General features: G+C 43.9%; 1 protein-coding gene across 3 annotated transcripts in view; it reads left to right on the plus strand.

Annotated features, from left to right (window-relative positions):
* Positions 1–22,915, plus strand: part of erfl1 (Ets2 repressor factor like 1) — a 47,754-nt gene that overhangs the window by 4,700 nt on the left and 20,139 nt on the right. The window contains exons 1-2 of one of the 3 annotated variants that reach the window (XM_064299041.1): positions 925–1,285; positions 1,381–1,523. The gene's annotated coding sequence lies outside the window, so the exon portion shown is untranslated. The other 2 variants (XM_064299060.1, XM_064299050.1) reach the window with 2 other exon arrangements.

Raw genomic sequence — 22,915 nt, forward strand, 5'->3', positions numbered from 1 at the left:
TTGCATGGGCTATTTAAGACAAAACTGCACACAGTCCTGTAATGAATCACATACTTTTAAACATTAAAACGAATTAAACAGCATAGCCTATAGGTCTACCACTTTTCAAAAAAATCTCACATCTTGATTTTATAGTACAGATATGCTGTTGCAACGATTCCTAGTCATGTGTTCCGTTTGGTACTGCCAATGCAGTTAACATATGAAAAGCAGTACCAAAAATTTGAGTTCCCCGCAGTGAAGCGACTGGTCACTGTCTCTTCACTTCTCATGAAGAGAACTGAACACGATTTGCCTATCCGTTTACTTATATCTGAACATAGGACATTATCCTTGTTAAATAGCCTACAAAGAGTTTCGAAAATTATATAAAATAAAGACAATTTAACAACAGCTAAAAATCTGTGTAACTGAACCGTCCTAGGTAATTTCTTGAAGGATTGCATATATCATGTCCATTGATTTTATGGTATTAGAATGTCTGCAAACGTTTGGTGATTGGTTATTATTTTCGCGCGCGTGTGTGTGTGTCCTGGGAGACTTTTGAATACGACTAAGTAGCCTATAGTCAGCGTAATTCGAGGTTCTATATAGGAAACAAGTTGTTTTATTTATTTTATTTTTTATTTCGTGTACAGACTATTTTATTACTATAAAGCTATGGTTGATGTGGGTTTTTAGGGTTAATTCTGGGAGAGTTAGGTGTAGTCTACTTTCCGGAACCACTGGTGGACTTATTGGCTACACCACATCTCTCCGAATGATAACGATTCCCCGGTCACTGCAGGCGTCGACTGCCCAGTAAGTAAATAACGTGATTGATGTTATGAACTGGAGTGGTTCCACCTGTCATTCTCTTTTTGTTTGATGTAGAGCCGACGGTTGCCTATAGGGAGGCTTGAGCCTACTGGGACGATTTTGTTCAACTGGAAGAAAACACGATTCTGGATGTCACCGGTCCTTCTCCAGAGATGTTTTTTTGTGTGCAATGTCCTCAGCCGAAGTTAAATGCGCCCTCTCCACAGCGGCGCGCGCACGTGCATTCTAACGGGAAATTACAAACCGAAAGTGAAGTCATTTTATACAACCAATATAAAAGTGTACTTGTGAAAAATCAAGAATATGAGAGAGTAGCTATATTTCTTTGGACTATTTTGATTTTAGAAAGGCTTCTCTGCCATGCGTCACTGAAAAGGTGGCTGCAAGCCGGAAACGGACGACGAGATAACAAAGGAGACGAAGGACGATGAAACAACTCACAAGTCTGGGGTCTCAAATCAATGCAGTTGCGTCTGAGTGTAGAACAGAGCGGGGTGCGTTTAACAAATAATTTAATTGATTTTGTGCCAATGTTGTTGACTTTGCTCGTTTCTATTCCAGTGCACACCTTCTGTAGCACGAGGCGGTGCTGCTTGCCTTCCCGACCGGATCCAGTGAGGCTAACTCAGCGGTCCATTCCAATCGACCTGAGCACGGCTTCGGCCTCAGGTTCCACACTGAGGCGAGGCGACTCCGGAGTCCAGGTGAGTGGATTCAACCGTGCTTCCGCACAACTGTTACTGCACTGCATAGGAGCTCTACTGTTTTCTCCACTTCCAAAATGATTGAACGTAAAACTTAGAGAAAGAATGCACAGTAGGCTATTTTACATGTAAAGAATCTACAGACCCTCAAATATATATTTGAGGGCCAGTGCTTCAAGAGAATGTGGCAACCAAATTTTGTGCAAACTAAATGTGTCTGCTATACTTACTTTTAGGCAACAACAAATTAAAAGATTACGTACTACGGATTTGGTGCAAACAGCCAGGACAAGGCAAAAGCACTGGCATCTTATGCAAGATTGCTACTTAACACTATTAAAATGAACAGGTAGACTGTTCATTAAAAAGGTGTACACCAGAGCACTTAAGTCACTGGGGCCGGTGTTAGTCCCTGTTAGTTATGCAGGTAAATTGAGAAATCCTCTACCTTCGGTATATGAGTTTGCTGTGATCATTCGCCAGTGGCAGGGTGTTCTATTGATTTGTATTTTTCAGAGCACCCACGTTTGTTATTATTAGACCTTTATTTAACCAGGACGGTCGGCGGAGAGAAAATTCTCATTTACAGTGATAACCTTTCATTGAGAAAACAACAACACTAACTTAAATTAAAAGACGGGGTAAGTTACATGAAATACACTGCAGCGATAGAAACGGCGTTAATGAGATATTCAGCGCGGGATTATTTAGCAGTTAAAGTCCAGTGACGACGGGTAACATACTGATCATCATAAATGACGGTTGTAATTTGTGAACATTCCTGCAGAGGTGCGGCAGCACGCTGTGTGTAGTTTGACCTGCCTTTGGAAGCCAGTGGCAGAGAACCCTGTGTGCGGCAGTTGCCCTCCCTGCCAACCTGGTCCCATATTCATTTAGGAAATCCTGGTACGACCATGTGCTGGACAGCACTAACCCTAAACGGTGAATTATTTTAGGCTTTCCCCTTTAAGATCTGGCGAATATGCAGAGGAGGAATCTTTCACGTACGAGGTCCAATAGTTCTCATTCCCTCCTTAGTCTCCCCGCTTCCTGTGTGGCATCTCTCTCCCTCGCTCTCTTCATCCTCTCTTCTCAAACTCCTCCGCACTCCTACTTTTCCCCCAGCTGCACCTGGTAACTACAAACTTGTACACAATAATAAGACTCATATGTATCCATCTATCTCTCTATCTCGCTTGTCCGCAGTCAGTAGAGTGGCTGAGAGACTGGGAGCCGTGAAAGGTCAGTTAATCGATGGCACACAATTTGACAAATCCCGCCGATTCTTATCATCCGCGCAGCGTTTAGAGGGACAGAGAGGAGCGGGAGATTAATGTTTAATCCCAAGTGCACCGCAAGGGAGAGACTGAGGAGTTGGGGGGGGGGGGGGGGGGGGCGGGGGGGAGGAAAGAGACACACAGACACACACTGAGAGGGACAGACAGAGAGTGAGCGAGAGGGAGAGAGACTCATAGATACAGATACGGGGGGGAATGGAGTGAAACGGACACACAGGGAGAGACCAATGAGAAAAGAAACAGACAGGGAGAGGTAGAGAAAGTGAGAAAGAGAGAGGAGTGTGGATGGAGAGAAAGAGTAGAGGGAGCAGGTGCTGGGAAGGAGGGAGACACACGGGCACTTAAAATGGAGAGATGGACAGAAGAACTCATACAGACTTTGGCAGAATGGGACAGATGGACAGAGCAGGAACAGAGACAAGCACAGGCCTCTTTCTGTGTGTCTAGTGAGACTGGTGGACAGAAGCAGGGGGACAGAGACTCTGAGAAGGCAGGCGAGACATAAAGACTCAAGATGGATGCGATGAATGAACAGGGTGACAGAGTGAGTCTTCCAAACCGATGCATTCTGGGAGGCTAATTAAGAGAGAAAGGTAAAGAGGAGAGTAATATGCAAAGGGTCAAAGGTCAAAGCAGAGCAAAATACCCATCTGCATGATACACAGAAACGGAAGGTGATGATTTTGGTCATTGTTGTGCTCACACTTGTAGTATACCAGCTAAATGCATCTATATTGTTGTAAAAATTGGTATTTATACAGAGTGTTCTGGCAATATGAAAAGAAAGTCAAGGAAATGGAACATTGTGTCCCTCTGTGACTTTTTTGGCAAGAGTTTCAAAACAAAATTCCCTGTCAGTTGGCTGGAAAGTGTCACCATTAACAATTCAGATTAAAGGAAGTGCATCTGCAAAGCAGTGTGTACCAACTACATGCATGAAGCAAGAATCGCTCCTTAATAACTTCTATTGGTTTGGTGCGAAATCACCAGCCAAAGGAATGTTTAAGCCCTATTGAAATTCACTCTAATTGTTTTGTGATTGTAACAATTGCTTCGGCAATATTCAAAGGGCTTATGCCAATAATGCGCCTGGAATTTTATGAGCGGTAGTTGAGCGGGTAGTTGGGTGGGTAGTTTGGTGGGTAGTTGAGCGGGTAGTTGGTGGGTAGTTTGGTGGGTAGTTGAGCGGGTAGTTGGGTGGGTAGTTTGGTGGGTAGTTGTGGCGGGTAGTTGGGCGGGTAGTTGAGCGGGTAGTTGGGTGGGTAGTTGGGGGTAGTTAGTGGGGTAGTTGGTGTGGTAGTTTGGTGGGGGTAGTTGGGGGGGTAGTTGTGCGGGTAGTTGGGCGGGTAGTTGAGCGGGCAGTTGTGTGGTGGGTAGTTGGGCGGGGTATTCGAGCGGGCAGTTGGGGTGGGTAGTTGGGTGGGTAGTTTGGTGGGTAGTTGAGCGGGTAGTTGGGCGGGGTAGTTGTGGTGGGTAGTTGGGGTGGGTAGCTGGGGTGGGTAGTCCAGTGGGTAGTTGTGGTGGGTAGTTGGGCGGGTAGTCCAGTGGGTAGTTGAGCGGGTAGTTGGGCGGGTAGTTGTGGTGGGTAGTTGGGTGGGTAGTTGTGGTGGGTAGTTGGGCGGGTAGTCCAGTGGGTAGTTGTGGTGTGTAGTTGGGCGGGTAGTCCAGTGGGTAGTTGTGGTGGGTAGTTGGGCGGGTAGTTGTGGTGAGTAGTTGTGGTGGGTAGTTGGGGTGGGTAGTTGGGGTGGGTAGCTGAGGTGGGTAGTCCAGTGGGTAGTTGTGGCGGGTAGTTGGGGTGGGTAGTTGTGGTGGGTAGTTGGGTGGCTAGTTGTGGTGGGTAGTTGTGGTGGGTAGTTGGGGTGGGTAGTTGTGGTGGGTAGTTGGGGTGAGTAGTTGTGGTGGGTAGTTGTGGTGGGTAGTCCAGCGGGCAGTTGGCTGGCAGCGGGTGCTGCTAACCTGCGGGCGGACGGCCGGAGAGTGACTCAGAACACGCGCGCCGCCGGCTCGTGTGCGGTCGGACGCTCCCGCTCTCTAGCGCGCCGCTACACCAGCTCAATGTAATTCGATTGAGATCAGCGGTATTGGCGTGACGGGAGATCCCCAGTATCGCCGAAGCGGTTAGGAGGCAATGACGGGCCCACACTGACGTGCGCTAACGCGGCGCTAGCCGTCGCGCTGCCAGAGCTGCTGGGCTGAGACGCTCCGGGCCTGCGCCGGAGACCGCAGTCAAAATCAGCGAGTGAGGATTTGAGAGGAAGGGTGGAGGGGGGAGCGGGTGTGGGGGGGCGGGGGGGGGGGGGGGGGTGTGAGGGGGCCGGGGGTGAGGGATGGACGGAGAGATAGACAAAAGAGTAATTGTGTGAGATAAAGGGAGGAAAGAGCGGGAAGAGCGAAAGAAGGGATGAGAGCGCGGAGGGCAGGTCTAAAGGGCGAGAGAGAAAGAGAGAGAAGAGAGAGAGAGAGAGAGGGAGAGAGAGAAAGAGAGAGAGGGAGAGAGATAGAGAGAGAGAGGATGAAGTGAGAAGAGACCAAAGACGATTTGTGAGCAGGTGGGAGAAAAGTGGTGTACAGGGGAAGAGTGAAAGACTGAGAAAATGAAATTTACAAAGGGAGAGATTAAGTGAACATATCCCCGGTCAGTCATTAATCTGATTTAAGTGCAATTAAGTTAAGACCAGATCTTTCCTATGGAGACAGAAGGGAAGAGAGAGAGAGAGAGAGAGAAACAGTGGAAGACAGAGTGAGTGGTGATTGGCTGTGAGAAAAAAGTATCAGTCATGGATTTCATCTGCTTTTTATGAAAAAACAATTACAGTACAAAGTAAGTGATACAAAACTCAACAAAATATTTTGCCAGAAAATCGGAGGGCAGAGCACTGTGTTTGTCGGTGGAAGAAGCAACAGAAATTGGCCTATCCACAGTGAAGACCCTCAACCATCACTCAACCAATCACAACACAGTTTACAGCAGTATACAGACCAGCAATTCAGTTTCACCAGTGTGACAAACTGAGACTGCAGTTCTGTGTGTGTGTGTGTGTGTGTGTGTGTGTGTGTATATTTATGTCCGTGTCTGTGCCTGTTATGTCTGTGTCTGCCTGTGCCTGTGCATGCCTGTTTGTCTTTGTGTGTGTCTGTGTGTCTGCACACAGGAGCTTCCAGCCTCTGTCAGTGGGGCCCTACCCGTGGGGCCCTACCCTGCACTAGAACAGTGACTTGAAGGGACCCTATCACAGGGCTGCTTCAAGCCATATGGTGTATGGATGTGTACCCTCAGTGCCAACTGGCTAGTAGCTCCGTAGGTCAACACGTAACTGGCAATGGTGTCGCCCAGGGTACATCATTTATGGCTCTATAGCGACCCCCACTGGTCGATTGGCTAGCTAAACAAAATAGCAACTGTATTGGTAATTGTCTCTCTGTGTGAGAAACACTATTTAGCAAGCTATATTCTAAATCATTTTGCGCCACATTTTTTATTTTATGGTCTGTGTGGACGTTCTATATTTAGGGTGGACCAGTACCCATGTTGTCAACAATAGGAATGGATGGGGGGTGGGGGGTTGGGCAGAAAGTTCTGTACCAGCAGAGGAGAGTTAAGACTTTAATGTATGGGAACGCGAGCGCAGCCTGACTGAGTTTAACCTTGCCGTTCACTACAACCGCCAAAACCCCCCCCCACCCAAGCCCCTACCCCCACCCCTTCCCTCCCTGCCTCATACACCCCCCCCTCCCCCACAGTTTTGTGTTTGCGTCGCCGTTGTTCCAGATGTGTATCGCAGGGCAAGGGTCGACAAAGGGGGCCCAGCGTTTGTGTACCGTTTGTGCGTCTGTGGGGAGATTGTGGTTGAGATAGCTCCGCTGCCTGACACGCACACAACGGAACATAAATCAAACGCACGGGCTATTTTATCTCTCTCTATGCAGTTTAAATAGGAATTAGATCCTCCACGCAGAGATAGGCTGCTGTCTGGGGTTTTTTTTTTTTTTTTTTTTAAAGTGGTTTGGCTATTGTTGGGAGTTTGCGTGCGTACACTGTGTCCCATGTTGTCTCTGCGTTATTGCTGCTAACTTGATTGCTGTCGTCAAGTCTTTGTGCTTATTGGGATATAGTGGTTTTGCTAATTATTTTGAGCCCAAATAGGATATGACTTGCGGCTGCTATTCGAAAGAGCAGACTGATTCGCCATCACAACCAATAATGCACATATGTAATAGCAAACACTGTGTTATTTTTTTTCTACGAGGCAGATACCAAGTTTATTCGTTCTTATTATTCATTCATTCGTTCCTATTCATCCTAAAGAGTTAGTGTCATATGTATTTATGTATTATTTTTAATTCCCTGTAGAGAAGAGTCAAAATAGAATAATCAGTGATAGTGTAGGCTTAAATACTAAAACACTGAGGCCTATTGTTCTAAAGGCATAATATTTTCCTTTTGATAGAGGGCACATTCAACCTGCCACAAAGGGCTTTCCTAGTTTAAAAAGTGCATATGAGTTTGGGGCTTCTGTGTGTTATGAGTAGTTATAATGTGACGTAGTTACACTACTTTTCGAGACATGATTCTCCTATGAAGACTTGACTTTGCAGTGCGTGAAATATTGCTGTGGACAGACCTGTGGCTATTCGATGGTATTTGAATCTACCACTCATTCAACTCTTATGTCTGTTGTTGACAATTTACCTGACATCTGATATTATTACTATACAGCAAATAATTTTAGATCTAATTATGGTATATGTATTATAATGGCCCTCTGTATTATATTATATGTACATGTTTAACAATACATAAAACATAAGCAAATTTTTCGAAATTGTTTTACATCTTAATGCCAAGATGTTAGTTAAGTACCCAACAACAGAATGAACGTAGCACTTAAATGTTATCTAATTTATACATTTTTTTGTGTGCATAGGATCAGTGGGTCTTCTTAAAGAATTAATTCAGAAACGAAAGCGAAATCGGTAGCACCCCGATTTTAAAATTCTTTCGTTCTCCTCTGTGGATAAGTACTGCTCAGCAGGGTGAACAGGGCCCTCCGTAGCATGGTGTCTCTTGTCCGTGTCACATGGCTCATTCTGTTAGACTAACCGGCCGGTTGTACTGACACGATTCAATTAGCCCTCTGGAGCCGTGGCTCCACCACCTGCCTCGCAGGAAGAGGTCCAACCGCGGGGCTGTGCTAACAGGAAATGGGTACACAAGTCCACATTTGGACCGGTTTTCTGATTAAATGTTTCTTTTTTATTCCAAACCCAACCGTAGCATGATTTTTCTGATTTACTGCCCCGGAGATAAATGTTTAGTGTAGAATCAACTCGGGTACAGTCCGTTTTATTTTGACAGAGTGCATTTTATCCCTATTTGACGCATTGAAACTTTGTTAATAAAACAAATTCTGACATGTAATTGGGCATGTTCAAACATGCTATTATTTAATTAAGTTATCAGTGATTTTTATTTACAACGTTCCTTACTTACACCTGCAATGAATAGTGTGGAATTAATTTAAAAAGGTATTATCTGCTTCTCATTTCCTTTTTACATTTCTTTGTTACTTTCCATGATGGCCAGACTTTAAATATGTTTTTAAAAAAGGAAAAAATGCACACTTAAAATTTGAATGAAATGTTAAGGATAAAGTGCATTTTGATGAACTGAATCTCAGCCATTAGCACCTTGGTTCACTGAGGAATTATTAGTGTATCTGGTGAATTATTCATTTTTATTCATTATTCAGTTATTGCTTATTCATTCATTATTATGTCTTTGTTAATGTCCTTAATTCCTCTTTAAGACATGTTACTGGAGAAGACATATTGTTTAGCTATACCCATTGTCTCAGCCCAAAATATCCTGAAGCTGCGTATGTTTTTGTAGTGGGTACGGTGGGTGCCAGTACCATAGAACGAATGGCATGGAAATGGAACCATTCCCAATTGGAAGATTGATAGAATGGAAAAGCATTGGCTGGGTCCTATTGAAATGAAATTTCTGCAGTGTTGTATTTTTTCATAATCTTTTTTTTTTCTTTTTTTCTCATGAAGCCGGTTGCATCATTCAGCACCCTGTGCTGGTACCCAGGGAACCCCCTCAAACCCGCGCACGCACACACACGCACAGCATTTCATCATCCATGTGTTCATCGGTACAGAATATTCAGGGCGGATGGACGGAGAGAGAGAGGGGTGGCAGGGGAGGCCGGAGGAGGAATGAAACGGACGTTAGAAAGAGAGGGAGTGAGAAAAACACAAAGAGGAGGAGGGGACGCTCACAGAACCCTCCCCCGGATAAGCGTGCCGAGGGAGGGAATAAAAGAGAGAGGGAAACGGAGAGAGGAAAGGAGGACAGGGAGTACCTGGGAAATGGTATAAGGGGGACAGACAGACAGACAGATGGAAGGATGGATAGAAACTGAAAAAGAGAGATACAGGGGAAAGGAAGAAGGGTACATGGGGAGGAAAGAGACATACATAGTGAAGGGGGGAACGGGGGGGTGGGGGACATGTGTGTTGGGGTGGCGGGGGTGAGGGGGGGGTAAAATTTCCATCAGGTTTTCAATTGGGCCGGATCAATAGTGTATTAGAGCTCACCTTGACCCTGTCTCTTCCCCCTCTCTCTGCCCTGCCACATAGGCCAAGCCACTCTCACACACAGCAGGAGAGGGGGAGAGGGGGAGAGGGGGAGAGATTGCATTATGGCCTCCCTTTTCTGGACCCAAAGTGGCAGAAAATGGCAAGATTAGAAAAAAACAAGAGAGAGAGAGAGCGAGAGAACGAGAGTGCGAGCATAGGGACGCTCACCCTCCATAATGCAGCGTGACGCCACCGTACGCACACCCAGAGAAAGCGCACCCCGGAGAGTGGTGGGACAGTGCGGGCCTGGACCCCCCTCCAGGGCCCCTCCGCAGTGAAATAAAACTTGGGAACGGCCTTGAAACCGCGAAAATGTGGCAGAGCACCAACCCGCTCTTTCACCGGGAAACATTAATACGGCAGACAATAAGCACGAGCTCAGACATCACCATAAAACTAAATATTATCGGGACGCGTGTAAAAAAAACGACGGGACAAACTGTTCAGTATGCAAACACGCAGACATGCATATCGCAGTAATGACAAAGCACTATATTAAATGAAAACATTTCCATAAGTGCTGCTGAATCTGTGCTGCACCAGTAACTGCGTTCGTTTTGCACTGAAAGCTCATTTTAGCTTGTTTTTAACAACGCGGAAAAAAAGACCCAGAACTTTTCAAAAAGATTCTCACATATTGCTAAACGTGTAAATGCTCTCTCAAAAAGTTAAACATGAAATGTACTTTCGGCGATCCAGTCTCGAAAATGTTATCTCTTTTGTTTTTAACCCCAAAGTTTGGTCCTGTACTTAGTTAATTATTCTTTTTTTTTTTACCGATTTTGTTCACCATGGGTTTTGTAGTTCAATTTGTCTTTATAGGAAACGCAAATTCTTAAGATTATGAATGCAAAGCAGACAAATGGGACATTACAGTATACGGCAGATTTAAGGAATTTTGGGATCCCGTGTACATTATATTACATCATATACATGCACATACATGTACAAACAAGCAAGCCACACACACAGGCACATATGCACACACAGGCTCTCACACACATACATTTTCAACAAATCTTCTTTGTCTCCGGTCAAACCCACATTCTTATTTCCTTCCTCGTCCTTTCTCCTTTCCACATACCCCCTCCTCTCTCTCTCTCTCTCTTTCCTTTTCTCTCTCTCTCTCTCTGTCTCGCTCTCTCTCAGTAGAAGGGACACTGAGGCCCCAAATCAAAAGAAGACACTGAACTTCAAACCACTTCTGAGACAGGAGACAGAGGCAGGGTGCCGTGAAAAGAGAGAGGGAACAGGAGGAGGTTGAATGAAAAAAAATTGATCCAGGAATTTAGCATTTAGACACAGTTTACAAAGTGATATGGCAGGGGGGGGAGGGGAGGGGAGGGAAGGGGTGGGGGGTAAAACAGAGGTGGGGAGGTTAGGGGTTTAGGCACTTAACTTTACAATAGGTCAGCTCTGCCCAATTGACTATAGTTGACCGTGGAAAATCTTACTTGGCATAAAACTGAGGGTTGTTATACTGTGGTAAAAAAGAGTAACTGCACCCCGCTCCATATGAGCTTCGATTTCCTGTACCCCTTCTCTGAAGGACGGCCCTGTGAACCCCCTTTTTTAATATCCCGGAGGCACTTTGCTAAGTTGCACATTTGCGTTTGCGTCGCCTGAAATCTTCACTGACCGAAACCCAGGCTTGGGTCTTTCATTGTCAAATGTGCACACTGGGTACAGGGGGGGGAGAGCACAGATCAGTCTGAAAGCGAGCGTGACTGTTTCAGTCAGGAACAGGTCTGGTGGGTTTGGTTGTGAGGAACAGAAACGTCTTCTCAGAGTACCTTTCACCTTTCTGTGCTTCACAGGACGTTTCTCCTGGTGCCGTAGCCCAAGTCACCTGCCTGCACCACACAGGCAACTCACACAGGGGCTCTGAGAACAAAACACACACACACACATACATATAACACACACACACACACGCAGGCACACACACACATAAACACACACACTCTCTCCCTCTCTCCGTCTGTCTCTCGCTGAGGGGGGGAAAGAAAAAGAAAAAAGGGAAGAAAAAAGAAATCGATCGCCGGGGATAGCGGTGCGCGTCGGAGGATCGTATCTTGTCAAAATAATATATTACCCTCATCCCCGGCTGATCGATGCGGTGGATTAGGGACGGAGGGCTCTCTCTCCCCTCCTCTCTCTCTCCCCCTCTCTCTCTCTCCCCTCCTCTCTCTCTCTCTCCCCCCTCCTCTCTCTCTCTCCTCCTCCTCTCTCTCTCTCTCTCTCTCTCTCTCTCTCTCTCCCTCTCTCTCCTCTCCTCTCTCTCCTCTCTCTCTCTCCTCTCTCTCTCCCTCTCCCTCTCCTCTCTCTCTCCCTCTCTCTCTCTCTCTCTCCCTCTCCCTCCTCTCTCCTCTCTCTCCCTCCTCTCTCCCTCTCCCTCTCTCTCTCTCCTCCTCCTCTCTCTTCTCTCTCCCCTCCTCTCTCTCTCCTCCTCCTCTCTCTCTCCTCCCTCTCTCTTCCCTCTCTCCCCTCTCCCCTCTCCCTCCTCTCTCTCTCTCTCCCTCCCCTCCTCTCTCCTCCCTCCTCTCTCTCTCTCCCCTCTCTCTCTCTCTCTCTCCCCTCCTCTCTCTCTCTCCCTCTCTCTCTCTCTCTCCCTCTCTCTCTCTCTCTCCCTCTCTCTCTTCCTCCCCGGCGCTCCGTGCAGTTTAATATTTACCTCCGTGAAAGAGCGGCGGCGGCGGCGCTCACTCTTAATTGATTCCGACACTTGGGGCTCTGTGTACGGGCTACGGATGAGGGCTGGGGGGGGGGGCACGCGGGCAGGGGGCGGGGAGGGCGGCGTGGGGAGGGGGGCTGGAGAGGGAAGAGAGAAAAAAGAAAGAAGGAGATAGAGGGAGAGAGCAGGGGAGGACAGGCTGTTAAAAGGCGGAAAAATAAAGATATTCAAATTGCGCAGGCACGACAAAAAATTTGTGAGAGAGCAGTGGGAGTGGGATGGAGCAGAGAGGGAGAGAGAGAAAGAGAGAGCGATGGAGGGAAAAGGAAGTTGAAAATAATATGGGGGACTGGGAGAGGATTGGAGAGAGGGAAGAATGAGAGTTGCACAGAGGAAAAAGGATGAATAGGAAGAGGAGGATGACTAAAATAAACGCTTAGGAAAGAGGGATAAAAGGCGGCAGTTTGAAGGAAGAATGAGACAGAGGAAAAGAGGGAGGGAAAAGAATGGTGAGGCGCGGGAGGAGGAAGCGAGGAGTGAGGAGGAGGAGGACGAGCAGGAGGAGGAGAGAGGAGGGCAGACGCGGGGAAAGGATTTAGAGAAAGAGAGAGAGGGACATAAAGATTAATGGAAAAACATAGAAACATGACGAGGGAACGGGGGACATCGATAAAAAGGAAAAGACAGAAAGATAGGGAGGGAAAGGAGAGACAGAATGATAACAGGAGGGACGGGGCGCGCAGGAGCGATGGGCAGGGGGGGAACGGGACCATATTTTCCGCTGAAGGAACTCGGCTGTCATCTTGTTCCGCTAGTAGAGACCGCTGCAATAAAGCAGCACTCTGAGGCAGGGCCCGGCCGATGACTTATGTGTATATCTAGGCTCTGTCAATATTTCTTTCTGTCTTCCAGCTCCCGTGCTCCCTCTCTCTTTTTTCCTCTCTTCTCTCTTCTCTCTCTCTCTCTCTCCTGGTAGAGGTGTGCACAGCTCCCAGCGCCCGGGCCTGCTCTGTGTAATTATTTGACTCTCGCCCACCTTTAAGCTCTGTTTGTATTTGTGTACGAAGCAGCAGTACGCGCAGAGTTAGAGAGCCTTGAGTTACCAAGATCCTGAGGTGTTTTTTTTTTGTTTTGTTTTTGAAAATTATGGTAAAAAGATTATTGATTACTTTTCAAAATAATATCGGGAGAGACATGATCCTAAGCAAAAAAAAAAAAATGCCCTTTGGTAACAATGTGTGGCTTTTGATGGAGAGACAGCGGTTTGCATTGGTAATATCTGCTCACTGATTGCAACATGATGCAGGAGTTGCCTGAACATCCAGTTCTAAGCCAGGGATATTATATTGACCCACTGGCCCTGGCTGCCACAGGACTGCATGCAATCTTACCCTTCAACGTTGAGCGATCTACTGAAGTGTGTCAATTTCTGCAACATGTATGTTTCTTTTAAGACCAGTAAAGCATTAAAACCAACTCTTTCTCAGAGGTCATGATAAAATGCACTGATGTTTAATTGAGAATAAGTCGAATTTCTGTGCCCCCCTAGCGTTTCTATTGGAGGCCTTTGCCACAGATATGACTCCACTTGAACACTTCGCCATCTAATATGATTTATACACAACAGGGCTGTACTGCAGACTTTTTGAAAAGAGCACTGGCCAACTTGATCACAAGTTCGACTCGGAGCAGGTCGCCTACAGTCAAATTACCTCATTGTTAGCCTGGAGTAGAAGTAACTCCAAAAAAACTCTCTGGGAAAATGGAGTGATTTTACATCAATCCCCTTCAAATAGCACCAATTGCAATTGAGAGCAGAAAAGATACCTGTGCATAATGACTAAATTAATACAGTATGCCCGTAGATATACAGCAGCTATAGAACAACCCCGCCCCATGTTTTCTTATTCACTGTCCATGTACTGTATATAGTATACTATACTTTATAGTATATACACAATATATAGGCCTATGTATCTATAGCACACATATACATACATACATATGCTATGAATATTCCCTCTCTCCCTCCTTTCCCTGCACCCAGCACTTCCCCTCAATACTTTTTACCCCATACCTACCCCCCCCCCCCCCCAAGCAGCAGCACAGGGAACGGTAACAGAAGTGTCAGTTGTCATTATTCGCCTAATTCAGTAATCCGTCATCGCACACTGTACACATGGTATTATACACTGGAACAGCAGGTGAATGGGAAGGGGATTCAATTTGACATGCAGTGGGGAGGGGAGCACACGGGAGAGGGGAAGAGGGAGGGAGAGGGACAGAGAGAGAGAGGGGGAGGCGAGGGAGGGAGAGGAAAGAAAAAGAGGAGGAGAGAGCAGACAAAAAGAGATGGAGGGAGGGTGGAAAGGAAGGAAAAGAGAAGAGGAGAGGGACAGAGAGAGAGGGAGGGAGGAGAGGGACAAAAATTGAGGGAGAAAGAGGGAGAGGGTCAGAGAGAGGGAGGGAGGAGAGGGAGAGAGAAGGATAGAGAAAGAGGGAAAGGGACAGAGAGAAAGTGAGAGAGGAGAGGGAGAGAGAGAGAGAAGAAAGAAAGAGAAGGAGAGAGTGACTGAGAAAGAGAGAAAGGGAGAGAAGAGAGGGAGGGGAGCAGGAGAAGGAGAGGAGGAGAGAGGAGGCAGAGGACAGAGAAGAGAGGGAGGGGGAAACAAAAAGAAGAGGGAGAAAGAGAGAGGGAGAGAGAGGGGGGAGGGAGAGGAGACAGAGAGGAGAGAGAGAGAAGAGAGGAGAAGGAATAGAGAAAGAGAAGGAGAGGACAGCAAGAGAAAAGGAATAGAGAAAAGAGAAGGAGAGAGCTGTATCTGAGACAACCAGAGCTAAACTTATTTCATCTTGGTACTATCTTCCCTTATTTTTCAGTGTATCTTTTTTTTGTTGTTGTTAAATTGTTACTTCCTATTCATATTCAGTCTTATGTTGTTTGTTATTTGTAATGTGAAATGGACAACTTCTTGATATGTCTGAAGGATGTTCTGCTGTTCTGCTCTTGGATTAAACTTTGGGGGGAATGGGGGGAAGGGGGGGGGGGGGGGGAGTGTCCTGCAACAAACAGGAAAACGTCTGTATGATTTTTTGGAGGGGACACTGACTGTACGACCCAATACAATATTATGCTCCCCACAGAACCCCCTCCCCTTTGCAGGATCTATGGCAATTTCCATACTTGTTGCTAATGAAACATTAAATTAACTAGACCAATGGTGCATCGCTTTAATGTGTATTGTAGGCTTTTATGGAGACAGTGTGTCTCAGGAAATTTGTCCGAAAGACAATGCTCTTTTTTCAATGCGACCTCATGTCAATTAATCTGAATTAATTTAAATAGATGTGAGAAATGTTTAACTTTTTTTGCAGGACTTAAGCAATAATTTTTTGCTTAGCAACCAAAGACAACCTGGCAAAGTCAAGATGTTGCACACGCAATATGAAGCACCTCTTCCACTTGCCACCCACTAGCCACTTTGCAGTTAGACTGAATCAGTCATTAAGACTCACGACGCAGAGCAGTTGGCGTCACTTTGGGTTTCCCTTAGCGATGGGCTCCCTTGATGGATATTCTGTTCGTTTTATACGTGTGTGAAGACGTGGTGTTAGTGACGGCTTATTTCTTTTCTCCCCTCCCTTCATCAATGGCAATTTGTATGTGAGCTCTCACCTCCCATAATACCTCACGGGATCAATGGATTTTATGCGTTTTTACCCCCACAAGATTTTAAATCCAGTTACCACTGTAAGTATTTTAAATCACTTTAAACTATCAAAATACAACACGCATCAGACTTGAATCCGGGTATCTCAAAAGGCATGTCCATACCACCCATCAATCCTTTCTTTCTCCTCTCTCCGTATTCCCCTCATAGTTTTTCTACTTTCCTTTTTTTTACTGGACTGCAAAGCCGTTGTTAACCATGGATATTCGTAGTGTACGACACGTAATCAGTAGCCTGCTTATATCTGCTACTATAACCACTTTGTTAAGTTTTTTTTATTGGTGTTCCAATAGTAGCGTTGTTCCCTATTGTAAAGTCTCCAAACGTATAACATTAGAGGTTAGGAGTTGTGAAGAGCACTTGTCAGGCAAATGGCATGAAGACATTTTTTAATTCCCCACAGAAACTATAGATACAAATTTTGGACAGAAAAGGTGTGTTTTCCTCAAACTGATTGAAATTGAACAAAACTCCAAAACATAAGGACGTCGCAATCAATCAACCTGTCGCAAAAGTTTTCCTAACTCAAACAAAAAATAAAATTTGGGGCGTCCATTCAATGCCTTCGTTCGTTTGCGCACAAACCTAGACTACAAAACTCAAGCTATTTATACTTTAGGTTTACATGTTATTATCCAAAAATGAAAACGTAGCCTATGAAACTTTTGTTTATCATGTTGTTGAAGAGATGAGTTATTGATAAATTGTAGCCTAGTATTTCGTAAAATATCTGTCATATTTTGCCGGTAAACGAGACTGAGGCAGCTTAAATTTATCTCTTCACTTGACTTGTAGCCTACTTGTGTTGCCATTTTCGCAAAGATTTCAAACGTGGACCTATCAGAGACCTACCTATATGTAAGAAAATCTCTAAACCTATAGTCTGGTTGTTCCGCAGATTATCGGCGACACGTGACCGAGAACCATTTCCGTATGATTTAATTCCGTTCACTCTTTCGTTTATAAAAAAGCGTATCTGTCGTATTTGATGCCTTTATAGCATCATTCACTTTAACGAAATAAAATCATAAAGAATAAATAAATAAATCCCCCCATGTCGAATGTTTAAACTTTTTGCAAAACTTAATCGATATTTAGCCTACCGTTTTCATCACGATTTAATAATGCGAAATTATCTTTTCACATAAAATCACTGAGCAGTGTTATTGTTGGTACATATATTTACTAGAGGCTGTATTGCAACACACTGAAACGCTGCATCTATCATTTGCCTAAATGCAGCCTAACGTTATGATCACAACGGAATCGAACAAGCGAGATGCAACAAGTAGGCTATATTGTTAACGGCTTGTCCAAATTTGGAACAGTAGGCCTAGCACCACGAAGGAGTAAACAAATATTGCGAAATAAAGGTGCGACGAAAACAAGCGAATTCATACTAATGAAAAAAAATAAACTTAATGTATAATTAATAAACTTAATTATAGGGCCAAGAGGCTAAAGCTTAGAAGTTCATTTTTCTGAATTAACACCACCTTTTGAGGATAAGAGGCGAATAAGATGGAGCATACACAGGTCTTCAATAAAAAATTATTTCGCCAGACTGAAGATTTTCTGAAACCTTTTTTTTTTAATTTTTTTTTTTACTTTTACCCGCTTTCGTATAGCCTATTTGTTCTCGCTGAACAATTGGATTGGTAAAGGCTTCGAAGCTGCAACATTAGCCAATAACACCTGCTTCAAATAATAATGATAATAATAAAAATTTAAGTAGAGTTGATGACAGGAAATGTTTTATATTAACATTTTAACTGCAATATATAGGCATTCACATTTTATGTATTCCACTGTCTGTTGTTCAGCCAAATCGGATTTAAAATCTCACGAATGCTTGAACCCTATATTTTGGGGAACAGCACCCGGGTGACAACTTGCAACAGGAGCGCAATTTTTGAGAAACAGAGAGCGATTGATAAAAATTGCCTGCTCATGCACGGTGTTCAGAAATCTATATTGAAATTATCTCTATTTTATTAGGCTAAATTCGAGCATCTGAGCATCCCCTACAATTTATCCGGTAATGGTTTTCGAAATCTACAGCTGTTTGATTATTATTATTATTATTATTATTATTATTATTATTATTATTGTTGTTGTTGTTGTTGTTTTTGTTGTTGCTGCTGCTGTTGTTATCATTGCAAAATTTTACAAAATAAACAGCAAATATAATTAATGATTGATTATAATTCAAGACATTGCTTTGAACAAAATTAAGTTTTAATTCTTCAATAAAAATACTGTCGTGGAGAGTTGAATGTCTTCTGTTTTAAATAATGCAATATACGACATTTAGGCTATTGATAAAAGTAAGTAAATGAAAAGACACAAGTAAATATTGGGGAACTTGAGAAAGATGAGAAATGCATGCAGACAGTTTGGACACTGCAATGTATTCGGTTCTCAGAGAGGCGATTAGGATGAAAGAAAAGAGGCTGAACCTGTCTCGATCTATAAGGAGTTAAACTTGTCGTTTCCTCTATTGAAAGATTCTAAATTGCTCATTAATGAGACACACCTGCCGATTTCAAATGAACGGAAAAATAAGTATTTGAAGTTAACCGTTAAACAAGAAAGAAGACTTCGCTTACCAATCAATCGCGTCACGCATGGCACGTTCATTAGTCCGATATTAAAATATCATCGTACATACACGTAAAACACATTTTTATACAGATTATACTTTTCCATATTTAATATATTCCACAAATGTAAGATTTTACAGCTTAATTTAACAATTGAAAATTGCCAGACTATTGTTTATTTATTCACAATATAATTTGGATAGGTTTTCTCATAGAATAAATACTTGGGTGAATTGCATAATTTCATATGAAACGTTCCCGTCATTTCCTTAGACATTCAAATTGATTTCCATTGGTGTATGGGTGTATATGCTAGCTACAATGCTTTGTGAAGCTGAACCACAGATTTGGCCCATAGAATTTTGAACAATTTTGGACCTTACATATTAACACATGCCTAACATAGAGATTAATGCTGAAAATAACAAGTCGGAGGAAATAAAATGTTGTGTGTGTGTGTGTGTGTGTGTGAGAGAGAGAGAGAGAGAGAGAGAGAGGGAGAGAGCGTGTGTGCTTGCATGCATTCATGCATGCATGCATGTGTGTGTGTGTGTGTGTGACAGAGAGTGAGAGACAGACAGAGAGAGAGGGAGAGGGAGAGAGAGAGAGTACAGTGTGAAACAGCAAACTGACAGTGTGCAGAGTTGTAGAGGGAGGACGGGAGGTGGAGAGATTGATAGTGTGTGTTGAGTTACAGGGGCAGGGCAGTCACAGCATTAGCCCTCTGTATAATTCCACACTTCATCACCATCATTATGACAGAAAGGGAGGGGAGGTGGCGGCACGCGTGGGGGGAAAGCTGTATGTAAATAGGCCTAAATTATTAGCAAAATGCCTTCGCAACGCTTGAGAATGCCCAACTGGGGGAGAGACGAGGCGAACGGAGAAGGCACTAATGTAGACGCTGGGAGAGGGGGATCGGGCGTGCAGGGAGGAGTAGGGGATGGGAGGTGTGGAGGGAAAGGGGGAGGGAGGCGGATGATGGATGAATAGGAAAAAGAATGAGGGACAGAGTGGCATGAAAGAGGGAGCAAGGAAGACGGTCCTGCTTTCAGGATGATGAAACCTTAATTAAACTAAATTAGCTAACTGAACCCTCTGACTAACCCTTGTCACACACTGTCAGAGAGAGAAAGAGGGAGAGAGGGGTGGAGGAGAGAGAGAGAGAGAGAGTAGGGGAGGGTGAGACTGAGAGAGTGAGAGAGTAGGGAGAGAGGGACAAGTTATGGGTAATTTGCTCCAGATGCTCAACACTTTGAAAGTTTCCTTTATATGTACCGTACTATCTCTATTCTGTAGTAGTGTACTCTTTGGGACAAAATTGTTTTAACAAAAAAGTATATGTCACACCACTACAACACAATTCATGTATTACTAATATAATTGGCCTGCCCTATCATAATGAGCTTGTTTCATAGCACAGTGCTATCGTACATTTCATTGTAATTATCATACTTTGTAACAATGTATCTTAGAGTCGAGGGTGAGTGGATGGACTAGCAGAAAACTCCTGTTTGTACTGGCTGTATAGGAGCAGACTACTTTGCGTAAAATTTGGTCGTAAAATTAGTAGTCACTGCAGCCAACCTCTTAAAAAACAATTGCTGGAATTCTGGGGGCTGATAATATATTATCATATTATTAGTCAATGTAAAAAATCAGTTTTAGATCCCAATGTGTTATCATATTATTAGTCAATAGGACAAAGAAGTTTTAGGTCCCCCAAACCTAGCTGTCGCTGTAGATGAGAACGAAGCAAATAAATGTAGCCGACGAAATACCGCTGTAGTTCTTTAATATCTGGACAATCCCACTTAGCGCTTAGCCATGAAGCTGAATTTATTTATTTATTTATTTATTTATTTATTTATTTATTTATTTATTTACTTATTTGTTTACTTACTTACTTACTTACTTACTTATTTATTTGTTGTCAGAGGGAAAGCATGATAATATGAAATACATGATTTTACTCGTGGACATCATTGATTTAATGTGATTATTTATTTTATTCAAATAAAGCTCCTCGGCGATCAAGGCGAACGGCATCTAGTTCGGACAGTCGCAACAGTTGGGATCGGACTTAAACCATTTTTTGTTTAATTACTCTGGCGTTATCACTGCGTTGTACCCCAATCCTGTCAAACTTGCGCCGTCGCCTCTGCGCACCTGCCACCAGCGTTCTTCGGCCCTCCTGTATACGCATTTTTGGTATACCAAACCTTTGCTCTCTCTCTCTCTCTCTCTCTCTCTCTCTCTCTCTCTCTGTCTATCCCTGTGTCTCTTCAGTTTGTATTTACACAGGATTTATTACATTGCTTTTTTGTTTTTATATAGTTTCTCGTCGATATCCACCTTTGCCACATTTCCTCTCCCTCCCGTAAGCCTATTCCTTTTAATGCTATTTCGTTCATCTTGCTTTATTTCAGGTCGCTTTTTGCGTATTAGTTTATGTATTTTAACGTTCATATTCATCCGAATAATCACTACATCATTTATATATTTAGTTTTTTTTCCTTTTTTCTCTCCCTCACTCCCTCCTTCAATTTTCTCATCTTTCTCTCCAATGATTATCCTGCCGTCTAATTAGAAATCGATGGTGAGAGGCCGGCGGGTATTTGCGATGTGTTTGTGGACGTTGAGAACAATTCCCTCGATAGGAAGAGAAAGGCAAGAAGAAGAAACGCGCACACACACATACACGCGCGTGTACGCACACACACACCTCCTCCTCCTCCTCCTCCTCCGTCGTGCCGTCGACAACTAACTATACACTGCTTCAAGCAATTCTTTTTTTGAAAGGAAGGGAAAAGAAACCAAAGGAGAAATGAAAAGAATATCGTTTCTTTCCCGCCTAACGAGGGGCGCTAGGGACTCAGTGGGATTATCGTTCGGAATCTATGTATGTAAACAAACCGCGCACCTTATGTGTGCGGGTATCCGGGTATGTGAAATAGACTACTCAAACAAGCATTAGGCTATGCGTATGAGTAATTGACAGGGGAATACAGCTCTGGTTTAAGGTTAAATAGTTGAATAAATTACGAAAATTTGCCTACTCGTTTATGGCGATTGCTGCACCGCGAATTGGAAAGAAGTGATATAGCCTACAGTAAGCATACATGAGTATAACTATTATGTCGTGTGTGTGTGTGTGTGTGTGAGAGAGAGAGAGAGAGAGAGAGAGAGAAGTTACTTTTCCTTGGAGAATTGACGGAAAAATAGCTCCAGTAGCCAACTACAAACTGCACAATTGACAAAGCCCACGCACAGTAACTACTGTAAATGTGTAGTGTCTTTTATGCACTTTGAAATACCTGCCTTGAGTAGACGGTGAGAAAAGGAGAGAAAAATGCACCCAAGGTGGAAAGTCAAAGGCTTGAAGAGAGAAAGAAGGGCAGGTCGCAAAGATTTTTAATTTATGGAGTAAACCTCATTGTCGATAAATTTATGTTTTTGGTCTCGTTCTGATATTTAAAAACGGATGTTTAGGACATATTAGCAACACTGGAAGATGGAGATAAAGAAAAGTTTAAACATGTAATTCATTAATTTATGTATAATAATAATAATAATAATAATAATAATAATAATAATTTTAAAATGCTCTGGTCTCAGACATTGTCTAGCAAGGTTTTCACCTCGATTCTCTTGACGACAAGAACCGATCTGCAGTCTCTTCCGCTCGGCTAATCCCGTGGAGAAGGGCTGGCGGAGGTGACGGGTTAGCGCTATTACTGGTTTAACAATCGAAGCTAAACGGATTAGGCGCCCCAGATGCCGGTGTGAAATAAATGGTAAAAGAAAGTGAAAAAGGAATAGGAGCGTGCATGTTTATTAGCTTGGCTAGTAGTACTATCTGTTTTCTTCTCTTCTCTTTATTTGTGTAATTGTAATCTGCGTGTCCCTGCGTCTGTTCGTATTTTTGTTGAATCTGTCCCGTGATAGTCCTGTCCCTCTATTTCTTATTCCTGACACAAATGTCAATTCCTTAAAAATATTTTACTAATTCCCTCGGTCTTAGTATTCCAGTAGGCTACTTGGCGTAAGCAAAGGTCAAATGATATGTCCGAAAAGATGAACGGATTTTTGCCTATAGTGCATAAATCTGTTGGTGGAACTATGGCTCTGCTATGATGTGTTTGGTAGAATTGCTGGTGTGTTGTGCATATAATTTATTTGGTCTGGCGAGGTTGATCTTTTGGAGTATGTCTGTTTGTTTGTGTTGGTCTTGCCATGTCTGTCTGTCTGTCTGTATTGACTGTCTGTCTCTCCATCCCTGCCTCTCATTAAACTTCCCACTCCTCTCCCTTGCTTTGTACTGCTCTCTCTCTCTCTCTCCCCCTCTCTCTCTCTCTCCCTCCCTCCCTCCTTCCCTCATTTATACGCTCTGCTCTCTCTCCCCCTTGCCGATGGCTATATGATTGTGAAAAATGTGTTT

Source organism: Anguilla rostrata, chromosome 1, assembly GCF_018555375.3.
Source record: "Anguilla rostrata isolate EN2019 chromosome 1, ASM1855537v3, whole genome shotgun sequence".
Lineage (NCBI taxonomy): Eukaryota > Metazoa > Chordata > Actinopteri > Anguilliformes > Anguillidae > Anguilla > Anguilla rostrata.